At 42.8% G+C, this 15,224-nt stretch overlaps 1 protein-coding gene across 1 annotated transcript in view; it reads right to left on the bottom strand.

The window, feature by feature from the left end:
* CDK14 (cyclin dependent kinase 14) overlaps window positions 1-15,224 on the bottom strand; it is a 2,636,151-nt gene that overhangs the window by 1,382,453 nt on the left and 1,238,474 nt on the right. The gene's annotated exons all lie outside the window — the stretch shown is intronic.

Here is a 15,224-nt window from a genome sequence, read left to right as displayed (position 1 = left end):
CAGATGTCAGAATCGAGACATATAAGTATTCCTAATGAGACCAAAGAGGGTAGCAACCACTGGAGATATAGGACAAAGAACCTCTAGATTCAAGATAAACGGGAAGACACTCTGGAATAACTAAGAAACAAGAAATCTGAATCTCTTCTGATGACTTCATGGCTGCAGGAGGAAACATTCCCCTATTTAGAAAATGTATCAAATTTACATTTAAAACTGTGCCTTCTGAAAGTTTGATGCAGGTCAACCAGGGTTTTAGTGCTCAAGCACAGGGATCCATTATAGACAAGGCTAGAATCTGTAAATGCAGTCTTAAAATGAAGGGTGAGTTAATGCACATTTTATTGTATTTTCTTTGGTTTTTAGTAAAACAGAAGATATTATTGGGCCAATTTTACAGACATACAGTATTAGATAAAGGCGGCAAGCAGTTAATTTATTATTGGATATGCGTTTTTAATGTAACCTATGCTCTGGGGCATTTTCTACTGTCTGTGAATTAAGTTTTAGCAAATATTTGAGAACATTTTTCAAATATATGTCTAGGGTAAATGTATAGTATCTGCTGCGGATTCAGTTTGGTATTAGCTCAAAACGGTTTTTATAATTTTAGGTAAAATCCTTTAAAACGATTTTTACTGTGCAAATGTTTTTAAACACTAAGGTCTAAATAAACTTATGTTTGACTGACAGTGACTAGACAGTTACATCATCACACTATAGCTTCCACAACTAATGACTTTAGATTATTACTGAATTTAAAGAGCTCCTCCGATACCAATACATAATGAAAACAAAGGTGACTGAGTATTGTTTTGTAAGAAAAAAATCAGAATCTAAGGAAAACCAGAAATTATATTGAGTAATATTATTTTTTTTCCTCCTCTGATCCCTCGATCTTGATGAAGGGCATGTTTAATTGGGATCAGAATGATGGACCCATAAAAGAAAATAGTAGAGGGGCTAACCTTTAGAGTAAACCACCAAGAGATACTGAAAAGGTGGTTCAAGACATTGCGAATAGACATGAAACAGGAGGTCTTCTTTTCTTATCCCTGTTGGACTGCAGTGTGGATTTATTAGAGGGCTTGTGGTCACTGCCAACATTTAAAGCAACCATTAAATGTACACTAGTGTGTCGCAGGGTTTCTGTTCTCACACAGAACTGTGCACAGAGGAGTGGAACCTCGGCAAATTAGGGTGTCCCAAAACTCACCTTAGTATCCAACTCACCCCTTACCGAGCTAGCTACAGTGTCTCATTGGACATATCAAACTCCCAATGTTTAGACAAACCAGAACATGAACTTACTGTACCTCAGGGTACGTGGAACTCATGAACACTCTTTCGTTATATTATCATTACAAACCAGAACATGGAGTAAAGAAGACACATGTGCATTTGAAATGTTTATTTACTAATGCCGTCTTCTCAGGCGCAGTATCTTAGATAATACAAGTATACTTATTATCAGTAGCAAAATTACCAGCATAGTTACTAAGACATAAAAAGCGAATGGTGACAGCATGTTAACATACTGTAATGAATAAGAGTTAACAACACTTATATCTCACCCACCCTAACACATATATTATATTATTAGCTAAGAAGGTGTCTTTGGGTTGGTTTAGGGCGGGCCCATACCTTAGTGTCCTAGCATGAAGGAATCACATCAGCATACACCAGCTCTCTCTGCATATGCACCGCATCAAGTGTTCTCTATCTGTCTGGTGCAAAGCCATATCAATCCCGCCTGAAGCCAGAGTTGGCAAAGGCTGCACTTGTGTTATGACTATGAAGGCGTGGAGATCAGACCTCATAACAATTCCATATCGTGTTGCTCCTGAAACTTCAGCCCTCTTCGTGCAGACATAGTTTATTAAGCAAAGCTGATATCAGAGCAATAACATATTATTCTCACATACACCACGGCAAACTACTAGGTTGAAAGCTAAGTCAACAATTAAGTGTCGTGTGCAGAAGTTGCAAGAAAGAAAAATGGCGTTTAAACCTCAAATGTACCTATGCTAACTTAACACGATATAAGGATATACAGGAGCTATATGACACCCCCCCATGATCCGAGAACGGACTAAATAAGATAACAGAAGTGCCATCACATGAGAGCAGAACTCAACAGTAAACGAGCATGAATCGAAACTCAACTTTAAAAAGTAATGCTAAAAAATAGCCCACAAATATAACGTGGCTCAAGCCAATAGGCAAGTAAAATAAAAAATATCTTGACAAAAAGTCAATAAAATCAATGAAATGCTATTAATCAGCACGTCAATCCGAGGCAGTGTCTATGATAAAACTGTATATGAAAAGTAAGCAGCAACAGCCTCCAATAGGAAGTCACTGTCCTCATCCGAAAACAGTTCAGCCATCCAATTTAAAAGATGAAAGGAACATACGTGTTCTCCCAGCACCGGATCCTCTATAACCATCAGAGGACAGCTCGGTGGGTTTTCAAGAAAACTTAGTTCCAAGAAATTCTGTGCTGCCGACAATACATCCCAGGGACCCATTAGTCCATGCGCCACTGCTAAGGCCATAATCCTCTCGTCAGAACAAACCAACTCGTGAGCAATGATAGGACTCATCAGCTGATTAAAATCGACGTCAGAAGAAATCGGTCCGCAGAGACACAAATCAATGGCCCAAAGGAAATCACAGGTCAGGCAGTGAAATACAGGCTGGACACAGGTGAAATAGGAGAATCGAAAAGATAATCCAAATGCCGTGCTCAAAGTCGCCAACGGCAGTGTGCCATAATAATCAAGCATGCGGTTGCGAAACCGCGTCAGCAGCAGTTGCGCGTGGTCTTGCACAGGAAGGGCATCCATATTTAAAAAGACAGAAAACCACCAGAGCGCCAGCCGCTAATGCAAGTAAAAACGGGAACCCTCCAAACAAGGATGAAAAAATAGAATGGAAGAAAGCAGGGATGACTCCAAAAATCTTCTCAAAGGAAGTCACGAGACCACTGCTAACAACTTTAAAAAAATGTGCTAGGCCCTTTGTGGAGGATGCGTTAAAGATAGTACGAACCATTGCTCCGAAATGCAAAGGCAAATCAGTATTCAAAAGAGCCTGAACCTCTGTATGGGTATTAGCAATGTGAAGCACGAAAGTTTCACGGGCCGAGCTCAAGGCCACCTCTTTCTGGGACAAAAGAGCCCTTATTCTTGCCATGCCGCTGAATTCTGCTCCCAAGGTCGGTATCTGAGGCCAAATGGAAGACTCCCTATGTTCACGTGTGGGAGGATAAAGCACATTTCTGCAGCAAATAACCCGCTCACTTACTGTTACTATGAAAGCTATACCTTTAATTAACCCACAACAGTTTTCATTATTGAGCATTAAATAACTACCATTCTCTAATAATTTAAACGTGGGGATGATAGCAGGAACCGGCGTGCCTTTTAAAACGCAAGCCATATTCGGTCGGTCCCTGTTGCATGAACCGTGCAACTGTATGTGTCTGCACATTAAAGAATGATCTGGCGTCTCAGTGCACTCCTCCCCTGTTAGATAAACTTCCTGTTCATCCTTAAAACATCTGTATGTGTATGGGAGTGACCAGACTTCATGAAGGAAACCGCTACCTAAAGGTTCATAACGACCTATGGGTACATATTTCATACAATTCGAAAACTTATATAAAGCAAAAGGCAGTGTTATTAAACCGTGGATAAGCCACGTTGCAGCAGTGGCTTCTGCCACAGAAAAAGGTAAAGATTCTAACCTTTCAATATGTAACATAGAAAAGGTAGCATCACGCATAGAAAGCAAGCGTTGTTTGTCAGTCAAATTAAACGGTGCAAATAAAGAGGAAACGTTCATGTACCCCCAGGGAACTTTACCCATTTTTAGAGTTTGAAGGGTCCATGCAAACTGCATGATTGACCGTAATTGATTTTGACCATGGTATAATACTGACACTTCATCATGTACAATATCGACAACCGACGACACAATATTATCCAATGTGTAAATTCTAGAGGAAAGCACATTAATGCTATTGTCAACAACTGCAAGCACTTTCTCAAGATTTGCTTGATCAATAGCCCTAAGGCGTGTAGCAGCCTCAATCTGTGATAGCTTCCAAATTTCATTGTATACCCCATATAACCACCTTTTCGACCTGCCACTAGCCGGGCCTTTAATGTAATCATTCAAGTCCACATCTGCATTTAGTTTAGAAAGATGATCCCGAACCGCAGGTAAAGTTGAATGTTTCAGCCAATTTTGACACAATTTGCCTACAGAATACGAGGTGACAGTATGACCTAAACTAAATCTGGGATCAGATCTAACAGATTTAAAACCATCAGTTAAATTCAAAAATCTATGTTGGCAAGAATCAGCACTACGGGGCCAAAGCAGCCAACCCTTAGGATTCATACTGGAAATGTTAAAGGATGAATTAAGCAGTAGAGTCTGTAATTCTCTAATGGACAACTGAGTAAAATTACTCCAACCATGATATTCTTCCAACTCCGGGAAAGAAGGAGTGTTTAACTTTTTAGAAGTAGCCAATCCAAAGCAGGTGGTCTGGGAAATTGTTTCGTTGAGAAACAACATATGATTCGGGATGAGACATGCACGGTGCAAAGCCTCAGTGCCTTGTACCTGCCAGGCCCTTGAACCCCAAACCGATTTAAGGTCTATTGTATCCTTCCATAACTCATATCCTCCAGTAACTAATTGATCAAGGAAGGCCTTCGAATACAACAATTTAGTATCGGTAAGTCTAACCTTGGACATTGGCATTGTTTGAAATTTAAAATAAAAGGACTCGGGATTGGACTGGTTAAAGTCAGTAAAGTAAGTATACTTTTTTAGAAACGTTTCAGAACTCCCTTGTTGAGGTGCCGGGCAATGTTCCCACTGAGTAAAGTTAACAGTATCCCTTCTGGATGATGTTTTGTGTAAAAAGTGATTGCCATAATGTTGGTAGCAGAATAATTCACCATAATTAGCAGATTCTAAATATAAATCCTCAGCATCAAAGGCAGCATAGTATTGTAAATCAGAAAACAAACTTTCTACAGCATTAACATCCCAGTCATCAGAACGAATGTTCTGTTTCACCACATCCCCCATATTCACTCTAAGTACATTAGGAACATTAACGACTTCCGTTGGGCCATGAATCTGAAACCGAACTGCATCCCACACGATTCCATCAAGGACAGGCCATGCTGTGATGTTAACCAAAGTCAAGTCTCTTTTTAATCTGTGTGTAGAATGTGAAGAGGAAAGTGGGGCCAAAGTTCCATTTAAATGAGTAATGCATGTTCTTTCCTCGACATAATGTCCATTGATGATTCGAAAAAAATAAAACACAAAACCAATTGACATAAAAAGGTAAATCGAAACAAGGACCAGCCAAATGTAAGTCCAAGGGGGTATCAAAAAATGTTTTTTAAACAGGCTTGCATAAACTGCAACACGAGAGGGTTTCTTTGAGGCAAGAGAAACAGAGTCAAAAGAAAATCTGGATTCAGTGGCTAAACGTGCTTGCAGGTCAGGTATGGACAAATCAGCGGGGTAGGCATAGTCTGTCTCATCAATGTTAGTTCCCGGTAAATTATTTAATAAAGGACTGGAAATAGCAGGTAATTCGATGGCCACTTCAGGTTCATTATTAGAAGCAGTGGGCATAACTGAATTTCTCACAATGGAAGGACAGGAAACAGCTGGTGTCATGCTAAGAAGAATCGGCCACTCTGTGTATTTTGACATTGTCAATTGAAATAAACCTGTTTTCCTTACGACCAGGCAGCGGTGGTAAAATGACTGTTCTTGTGCCCTTCACTCCAACGACGGGAACCGGAGCTCGATAGGAAGGACCAAATTCTTTCTTGTTATCGATCTTCTCTCGAACCAGTTCTCCAACCTGGGGTAGCCAGCCAACTACCGGGATCTGCAACGCATCATCCGACGTGGAGGGCAAATGTTCCTTTGCAAGACTGTCTCTGGTCTTTTGTAGATTCTGTAAAACATTGCAATGTTCATCTGCGTCAAAGGAAGTGGCGCGAACCACATAGTCTAGACCGTCAAGGTCAGGGACGTACATCTTGATGCCAAAGAGCATTTCGTATGGGGTCCGCCCACCCAGAGACCTTCTAGGGAGATTATTAAGAGCACGCTGCACGCCATAGAGGTGAGCCAGCCAGTTTCTGCCAGTGCCTATAACTCGGGCTGTCAAAGATTGCTTTAAATCACGGTTCATTCGCTCAACTACACTGTTACCCTCAGGTCTGTAGGGAGACGAAAACTTGACTTGGACCCCCATCGAAGTCATGGCATCCTTATACGCCTTAGAGGCGAAAGCCGGACCCTGATCCGAATGGAAGGTACCACAGGCAAAAATCCCTATAAAGACACGCAAATCTCTAATGACAGTCCGTGAATCAGCGCTGCGATGTGGCCAAACCCACACAAAGCGTGTGCATGAGTCAACTGCTACTAAGATGTACTTATACGCAGTATCAGATGAAAAAGGAACACAGTGATCTAAATAAACACAACCTAGAGGTTTATTAGAAATGTACAACTGAGTCTGTGGCGGACGCGTAGCAGTCGAAGGTTTAATCTGCTGGCATATGTCACAAAGAAGGACATAATCACGCGTCTGTTTGTACAGTCCCCGCCACCAGAAACGTTGTTGTAATTGAGTTACAGTGGCCGAGACGCCCGCATGCGCAGACGCCACACCTTCATGTGCCGCTGTAATCAAGTCTGCTCTGCGATCCGAGTTGGGAATCAGCCGTTCCCCAACATCAGGAATTGTCACAAAAGGAACCTTTTCGGGACTTAAGTGGTATTTGTACTTCGAAGGGAATCCCGCAGGATGTTTACTTCCCTTCTCAGAGGCAGCAATCGCTGCCAAGATGTCGCTATCTATCTTGGTTTTTGACCTAGTAACCGCTGCAACTAAGTATGTAGATACTGCTGATTTCGCTGCCTCATCAGCAAGCGAGTTGCCAACAGCGTGAACTCCTACGCGCTGATGACCGAGAGTATGAATTACATAAACAAGCGGTAACAAAGCCTTAAGCGCTGCCACTTGAACCCAGATCATTTTATGTTTTATTGCGCTACGCTTGGAATCATGAAAATTATTTTGAATCCAAAAGAACAAGTTTTCATTGTAAGACTGGACACAGTAGTAAGAATCACTTACAATCAGAGTTGTCACACTAGGATCAGCGTACTCCAACGCTAGTAAAAGAGCACGAAGCTCAGCCAATTGTGCAGTGCAATCGCCAAGGGGCAACGTGTGTACTTCCCTGGAAATGAATTCATCGTTCAACATAGCACCAACCACAATGGCGCAAGCGGAAACGTAGGCATGTTTAGAGCCATGCGCAACCTGCGCCGACCCATCAGTGTAAATGATGCAATGGAAGTCCTCCAAGTGTCGCATAGCCAGAGGAGCAGGATGAACGAATTCATACTGCAAGTACTCTTGCGACCGTAAGGAAGCGTCAAAAATGAATGTGACATCCGTGGATGTTAATGACGCAGCCCACTGAATCCACCGAGGGTGCAAAGCTTTTGAATTCGGTACACTGGCTTTTGTGACTGCCTCCAAATGAGGACAGGGTGTTACCACTATCATGCGCTTCCCCTGTGACAGAGCTCGTTCTTTAAGAATCGCCATCTGTACAGCAGTTAAAACTTTTTCCACAGTGGGAAACCGCAATTCAGCCGAAGTGTACAAGTGTGACTTGTAAGCAATAGGTACTGTGTCACCCTCATTAAAAGTCAGGTACGTGAAACCCACCGTCCCGGGAATTATCATTATCACCAGGTTGGTGTGGTTATCACGAGTCAGTAAGTATTTAGAAGCGAGCAGATCGTCCTGCAAAGATTGCAAAATGGCCGAATGCTCAGGCAGCCAGCATGATTTTGAAAAAGTTGGTTGTATCAAAGCATACAAAGGCTTGATACGCTGGGCATATTCTGGAACATAAGTTCTGCCGAAATTCAAGAATCCCAGCAAGGACTGTAATTTTTTCAGTGTTGTAGGAGCGCGCAACTGTGCGCATTTCTCCAGGAAGTGAGGAGCCAAACCTCGACCTTCATTGTTCAGCTCATAGCCGAGGAACAACACTGTGTGTTCTGCAATGTGCGATTTTGCAAAATTAAACTTGTAACCCATATCTGCAAAGTTACAAATTATTGAATTCACCCGACACAGATGCATCCAAATTTCGTCGTCTGTGAGATAAATGTCATCCACATAAGAACATGCATCCGGATCGATACTCTCCAATAGAGTGACTATTCTTGAGGTGAAGACCCCAGGACTATTTTTGTAGCCCATCGGGAGTCGCCGGAAGCGTTTTTGCACACCAGCGGACGTAAAACTTGTCCATTGGGAGCTGAAGCTATCCAGTCTGTGTGCATAAAAACCGTTGGATATGTCAAGCGTTGTCTTAAAACGCTTACGCACTAGACTATCCACTAGCGCAGAGCCGTGAGTATTCTGTACTGCACAGTTACGGCAATGCGAGTTCAAATGCCGGTAATCCAATACCAAACGATATGATCCGTCAGGTTTGGTCACAGTAAAAAGGGGATTATTCATCGGTGACACACACGTTTCAATAACTCCCTGATATTCCAATTGTTCAAGGATTTCTGCGACGGCAGCTTTAGCTTCACGCCGTATGGGATATTGAGGCTGAGGCTGCGGCTCAGACCGCAAAGGAATTTCGTGGCAAGGAGACAATTTATCCCAACCACATTGGTTGCGGTACAGAGCCGGCGCAAGAGCCCGAGCCCACTCTTCTGCAAAATGCTGCGCATGCTCAGTCGAGACAGTGTGCGCGAAACTGGGAAGGATTACCTCCTCCCCTCGCGGCGCTGCGAGCACAAAAGGTGGGGGCCAGTCAGCCTCGGAAAGCAAAATGTCGTACGTAGACGAAAGGTTCTCCCAAAATACCCCTCTGACTGTACGCTGTATGTCACCTTCAATTAACAGGACAATTTCAAAAAGTCTTTCAGGGGGAGCCAGTCTCGTATCGGCTGTTTCTATTACAACGAACACTTCAGTCGCTGTCACCCTCAGTAGTGGACGGAGCGCCTCTCTGACTATGGTTATCTCCGCCGCGCTGTCCAGCAAGGTCAGAGCCCACGTCAGATTCCGAAGCCGCGTTCTCACTATCTGTGGCATATCGATGTGCTGTTAATGCTGCGACTTTCTTTTTCGCAAACTGCGGACGCTTAGGCGTAGAATCCTCCTGCTTCCATGCGCCTTCTGTCTGGCGGGGCTGGCCACGTCCCTGTTGGCCACCACGTCCCCGTCCGCCTCCTCCTCCACCGGTCTTCTGGGCCGATGAGTCCTGAAAGGAACGAGGAGAGCGTTGATCAGAAACCTGAAATCGATCAGGTGATTTAATCATCGCGCGATCGCGCAAATCATAAACTTTCTCAGCTGGCGCAGGGACTTGTGTTGCAGGATAAGATTCCTGCGTTTGCTGCTGTTGCTTCCCCTGTTTCTGTTTCTGAGGCCAATTTTGTTTTTTGGACTTTGGTAGTACATCTGCAGTAGCAGATTGCACTTGTGGTTGTTTTTTATCCTTAACCGCGAAGTACTTTAAACCTTTACTTGTGCGACCAATAGTTTTATAAGCGGCCACCACAATCTTCGCTAACTGGCGGGGCTACTCGGCATCGGGTAACGCTGCCAGTGCATTAGAAACCTGGAAGTTCACAGCATCTCCCTTTACGTTGGAGAGTATGAGATCACTGACAATCTCAAAAGAACCACACAGGCGCATACCCAATTCAACCGCTGCCTCAGGACCGTGATCATCCTGAACACGTTTTATGATCATAGGCAGTACAGTCATAGATGGGGTGCCGAAGCACCTCGCATAAACAGCTGCAAAAGTCTTACCCCAGCTTTCACAGTCAACGAGCTCGGGAGTGATATCCTTAGGTAAAGTAATCGTCAACATTCTATGTTTGTCAGCAGGAGAAGAATTGGGAAACACGGCTTCCAGTTGGTCAAATTTCTCGGCCAGCCAAAAAGGAAAATCATCTTTATTATCAGGGCGTTGACCAAAAACTGAATTCACCATAACTGGATTGAGCCGTAAACCACCACGTTCCGTGTGAGCGGCCGGACCCCCCGGGGGACCACCCGGGAGATGACGACCAATGTATTGCACTAGTGCTCGAATCACGGAAATAGATACAACATGTAACCTGCGAATTTCCTGAAGGGAACAAGCTCTGTGATTCGGGTGCGGGGTAAACCCACCCAACGCAGGCCAGTTGGTACCTGGAATCGAGAGTGGACCTAACCTCGCAGCGGACAAAGAGTGGGGGAGGGCGCCATCAAACCAAACTCGATGCTGCCAATGATCAATAGGTATTTCCAGTGCCCTGTACGGTGTATATTCAGCCGGGACAGCCGAGGCGGTGTAGGAGTGGAACAAACCAGAAGTTGCGTCCACTGCCGGAAACGTAACCCAAGAGTAAAACAACTCGTAAGGGAACGCCGGATCTGCACACACCACTAAAATCACAGCCATCCCATCCACCGGGACTTGGTACGTCTGAAGATGGTTGCGCACCGCCACGCGACTATGCTGCGCAATGGCTACAGCCGCCATGATTACACTGGAAACAAGAAAACGCAAAGAACACTTTGTAGCACAACTGGGTAGTAATTCAAAGAAACCGTTTAAGAAAGAATCAAGCTTGAAAAAGACCTATTTCAAAAAATAGGTAGGTTTCACCGACACCCCGTTTTCCGGACACGGAGGTGAAGGGGTTAAGGTTTGAACGATATACTAATCGAGTGCCATGATATAAGACCACCTCAACCGTTGGGCGCCATGTCGCAGGGTTTCTGTTCTCACACAGAACTGTGCACAGAGGAGTGGAACCTCGGCAAATTAGGGTGTCCCAAAACTCACCTTAGTATCCAACTCACCCCTTACCGAGCTAGCTACAGTGTCTCATTGGACATATCAAACTCCCAATGTTTAGACAAACCAGAACATGAACTTACTGTACCTCAGGGTACGTGGAACTCATGAACACTCTTTCGTTATATTATCATTACAAACCAGAACATGGAGTAAAGAAGACACATGTGCATTTGAAATGTTTATTTACTAATGCCGTCTTCTCAGGCGCAGTATCTTAGATAATACAAGTATACTTATTATCAGTAGCAAAATTACCAGCATAGTTACTAAGACATAAAAAGCGAATGGTGACAGCATGTTAACATACTGTAATGAATAAGAGTTAACAACACTTATATCTCACCCACCCTAACACATATATTATATTATTAGCTAAGAAGGTCTCTTTGGGTTGGTTTAGGGCGGGCCCATACCTTAGAGTCCTAGCATGAAGGAATCACATCAGCATACACCAGCTCTCTCTGCATATGCACCGCATCAAGTGTTCTCTATCTGTCTGGTGCAAAGCCATATCAATCCCGCCTGAAGCCAGAGTTGGCAAAGGCTGCACTTGTGTTATGACTATGAAGGCGTGGAGATCAGACCTCATAACAATTCCATATCGTGTTGCTCCTGAAACTTCAGCACTCTTCGTGCAGACATAGTTTATTAAGCAAAGCTGATATCAGAGCAATAACATATTATTCTCACATACACCACGGCAAACTACTAGGTTGAAAGCTAAGTCAACAATTAAGTGTCGTGTGCAGAAGTTGCAAGAAAGAAAAATGGCGTTTAAACCTCAAATGTACCTATGCTAACTTAACACGATATAAGGATATACAGGAGCTATATGACAAGTGAAAAATATATAGCTGTATCACTAAACAGTTTGACACATTATCAATGGCATCACCTAGGTCAATGTAACATCTTATTCTCCATCCTTCAATCCATTAAATAATCACTAAGCAAATAATCATGCCGGATAATAGTTTGGAGGTTTACCAAGCACTTTTTCATTGTTAATGTCAATTAAGCAAGAGGAGAAGAAGGAAGTACTCCTAAATCTAGTACCTTCTCCACATGGTAAAGCAGGACATATGCCTATTATTGATATATTAACCTTCCAACTAATGAGCACCACAACTGAAAAGGGCACGTAGGTGGGAAATGGAAACATAAAAAATAAAAATGATCAAACCAAGAGTAGATTTTTGACAAATGATTCAATGTATGACCTGATTCTGATTAAAAGCCCAATGCTTTCATAAAAGTATTTGAAAAAGACTATCAAAGTCAAAAACAGTTCGAATGTAATAACATCAAAACACTACATAATAAGTCAGAGTTGAGAAAGCAAGATATTTTTGCACACAACTAGGTCTTATTTGACTCCTAGGCAACTTTCTTGGGGAATTTTAAAGCCTTTCTTAGAGGTAGAACCACGATTTAAAACACAGGGCTCAACAGGAAACAACAGACAGACTTAAATAATCTAGAAGCAGTCCTTTGACTGGAATCACAATTCATCAGCAAGTTGGATCCTAAAGTGCAACAAAATATAACATCCCATAAGTTGAGATTGTGGCTGGCCTCTCAAAGCCGCATATATCATAGGAGAAATAAAGCCAGTAATCTGCTACTTCAGTGACTCCAACAGAAAGACATTTTAAAATGCATTGCTCATATACAACACCAATAGGACTGCCAGGTCACCGGGAGACCCCCTGGGAGTCCCCTGACAGCCCAATCATTTGTGACATACTAACAACACTAAAATAGCCAGAGGGAGGCACAAAATACATTTGCAATTCCGGGATTGATAAGGAACATTCAGGTACAGTGCCTTTCTGTGGGGGAAAGGGAGAGACTAAAGGAAGATTTAGGGAGTGAGGAATTGCTGGCAGCCTTGAGAGAACTCCAGGAAAGGAAGACAATGGCTTCCCAGCTGAGTTGTTCAAATCCATTCACTCACTCCAGACATACACACTGCAAAAATTGTCATGATACCTAAACTCTATCAGGTAAAGGTTGCTGGTCTGAAAAGCAATCCAGAATGGTATCTCCAAAACAAATGGGAGATACAGTGTTGAGATAGTCCAACACAGTCTGTGTGTTAGTCCTAAAAAGTTATGAAGTTCGAGCAGTAGACCTCAAAAGGTTGAAAACAAAGTAATCAAGAGAATATGTATATCCCTCATGCGGTGGAGCAGTTAATTATTTTCTATACATAAGTGGTGTCCTCCTGCTATCTACCCATAGATACAATTTGGAGAAGAGCCTTGATAAGCCCCCTCTGTTTAAGTGCTGCAACATCCTCCAAGCATCTGTGTCTAAAAAGTTGACTTTTCTTATCTTTTTGGACCGTTACTTTGACCATCTAGCCTTGAAAAAGTCACCGTCATGACGAAACACGTGTCGGCTGTTGCTTGTACCATCTGAGAGAAATACATAAACATCATCTGAACAACATTGGAGTTTGTAGTGAGGAACATTTCTTTGTCCTATACGGACTGCATCACAAATATGTGTATTTGACTGCTTTTAGATTTTTTACGGGAATGCGTTGGTCTCTAGTTTTTCGGGGTAACTCGAGAGCCATCGCTCGAGTGAGTTTTGCATTTTGGGTAGTAGTGTGAAAATGTACCTAACAGCACCCTGAAGAATACAAATGAATCTAGGCTTTACTTAATTTCCACATAACGAAAGAGGTGCGATCAGTTCCCCAACATTACCAGGTTCTGTAGGTTTTGTAAACTCTATCCGGCAACAGGCCTCATATTACTGTCAGATATCCCTTATCAATGCTATAGTTAAGATTATGGCCAAACTGTGGACTACCCACTTGCTGAGATGATCAGGTTTATAATATACCCAAACAAATGTGGCTTCATGCCTCTTGTTACAAAAGGGGAAGAGGAGCACTCTATTGTTTGTAGATGTATTCCAAATTATTACTGTGAACTAAGGGTGCACACTGCTGGACTGTGTTGGCTACACAGTGTGTGAAAAACTCAAAGAAAATGTAAGCAAGGCCTACAAGCAGGATGCACTGTTCCTGGAGAATATTAATTCTCAACAAATTAAATACACTTGACGTACTACAAATGATGAATAATCTATAAACTGATCTTCAGCTTTACAAATTTATTTTTCTACAAAGGTTTTCATAAAGAATACAATATATTCCTATACAAAGTTGTAATGATTCACTACAAAACCAATATGCATATATTATTTTGCATTGTATTTCATGTCTGAATACTACATATATTCATGTACTTATACACATAGCTATCTGAGAAAGGTAATTCATTGTATAACACAATAGCACCAAAGTTTGAGAAGAAGCATCGCCCGATGCATTTCGGGAAGCCCTGTTCCCTTCTTCAGGGGCAAATACCTGTATCCTGCTTCCTCCACAGTAGGTTAAATGCGTCCTCACAACTACCAGGTCTGGCGTCAGTACTATTGGTTCGATCCTCTAACTAGACGAGCACGTTGGTCGTCAATATCAGCTCTACCGTCAGTTCTAGCTATTTTCCAAAATGGAAAAGAACGTCTGTGACAATCTAACGGTGTCGAAGACTGGGCTGGCTGCCGATATCAGTTTAAAGTCGGTTTTCCTCGTTTCTGTCACACACGCGATCCATCCAAGAAAAAAAAAAAAAAGAAATGCCTCTTGGTCCATACAACATCTTCACAATGCCTTAACCGGCCACCTGGAAGACCCATCAGCTTTACTAAGGGTCAATTTTGAAAGGGTTATGGTGCCGGGGACTATCTTTTTGCATTGCTTGCAAAAAGTAACCTCCGGCTTAGATACATTATTGCAGAGAGTGCAATTAGTGGAGCACTATCTGATAATTTCTCAGTGATGAGGGGTACCAGAGAAGGCTAACCCCTGCTGCCACTACTTTTTCCCTTCACAGTCAAGTGTATGGCACATTGTCGCTGAGCTACTCTGGGGTATTGAGTGGTCCCTATTGCTGCCAGAGAGTCTCCCTTTTTGCAGACTCTTTACTATACTTTTTCCCTTCACAGTCAAGTGTATGGCACATTGTCGATGAGCTACTCTGGGGTATTGAGTGGTCCCTATTGCTGGCAGAGAGTCTCCCTTTTTGCAGACTCTTTACTATTCAATTTGCAAATCTTACCAAATGATCTGGATTACAAACCCCGCAGAAATTCCAACAGTTGGTGATTTTTTTGGGGTTGCAGATGAATCCTTCTCAGTCCATGGTATGGTCTGCATTGCGCCACCAGTATGACAACTGT

This window comes from Lissotriton helveticus, chromosome 10, assembly GCF_964261635.1.
Source record: "Lissotriton helveticus chromosome 10, aLisHel1.1, whole genome shotgun sequence".
Classification (NCBI taxonomy): domain Eukaryota; kingdom Metazoa; phylum Chordata; class Amphibia; order Caudata; family Salamandridae; genus Lissotriton; species Lissotriton helveticus.
Note: the sequence above shows the minus strand (reverse complement) of the source record. Positions and strands in the feature narration are given on the sequence as shown.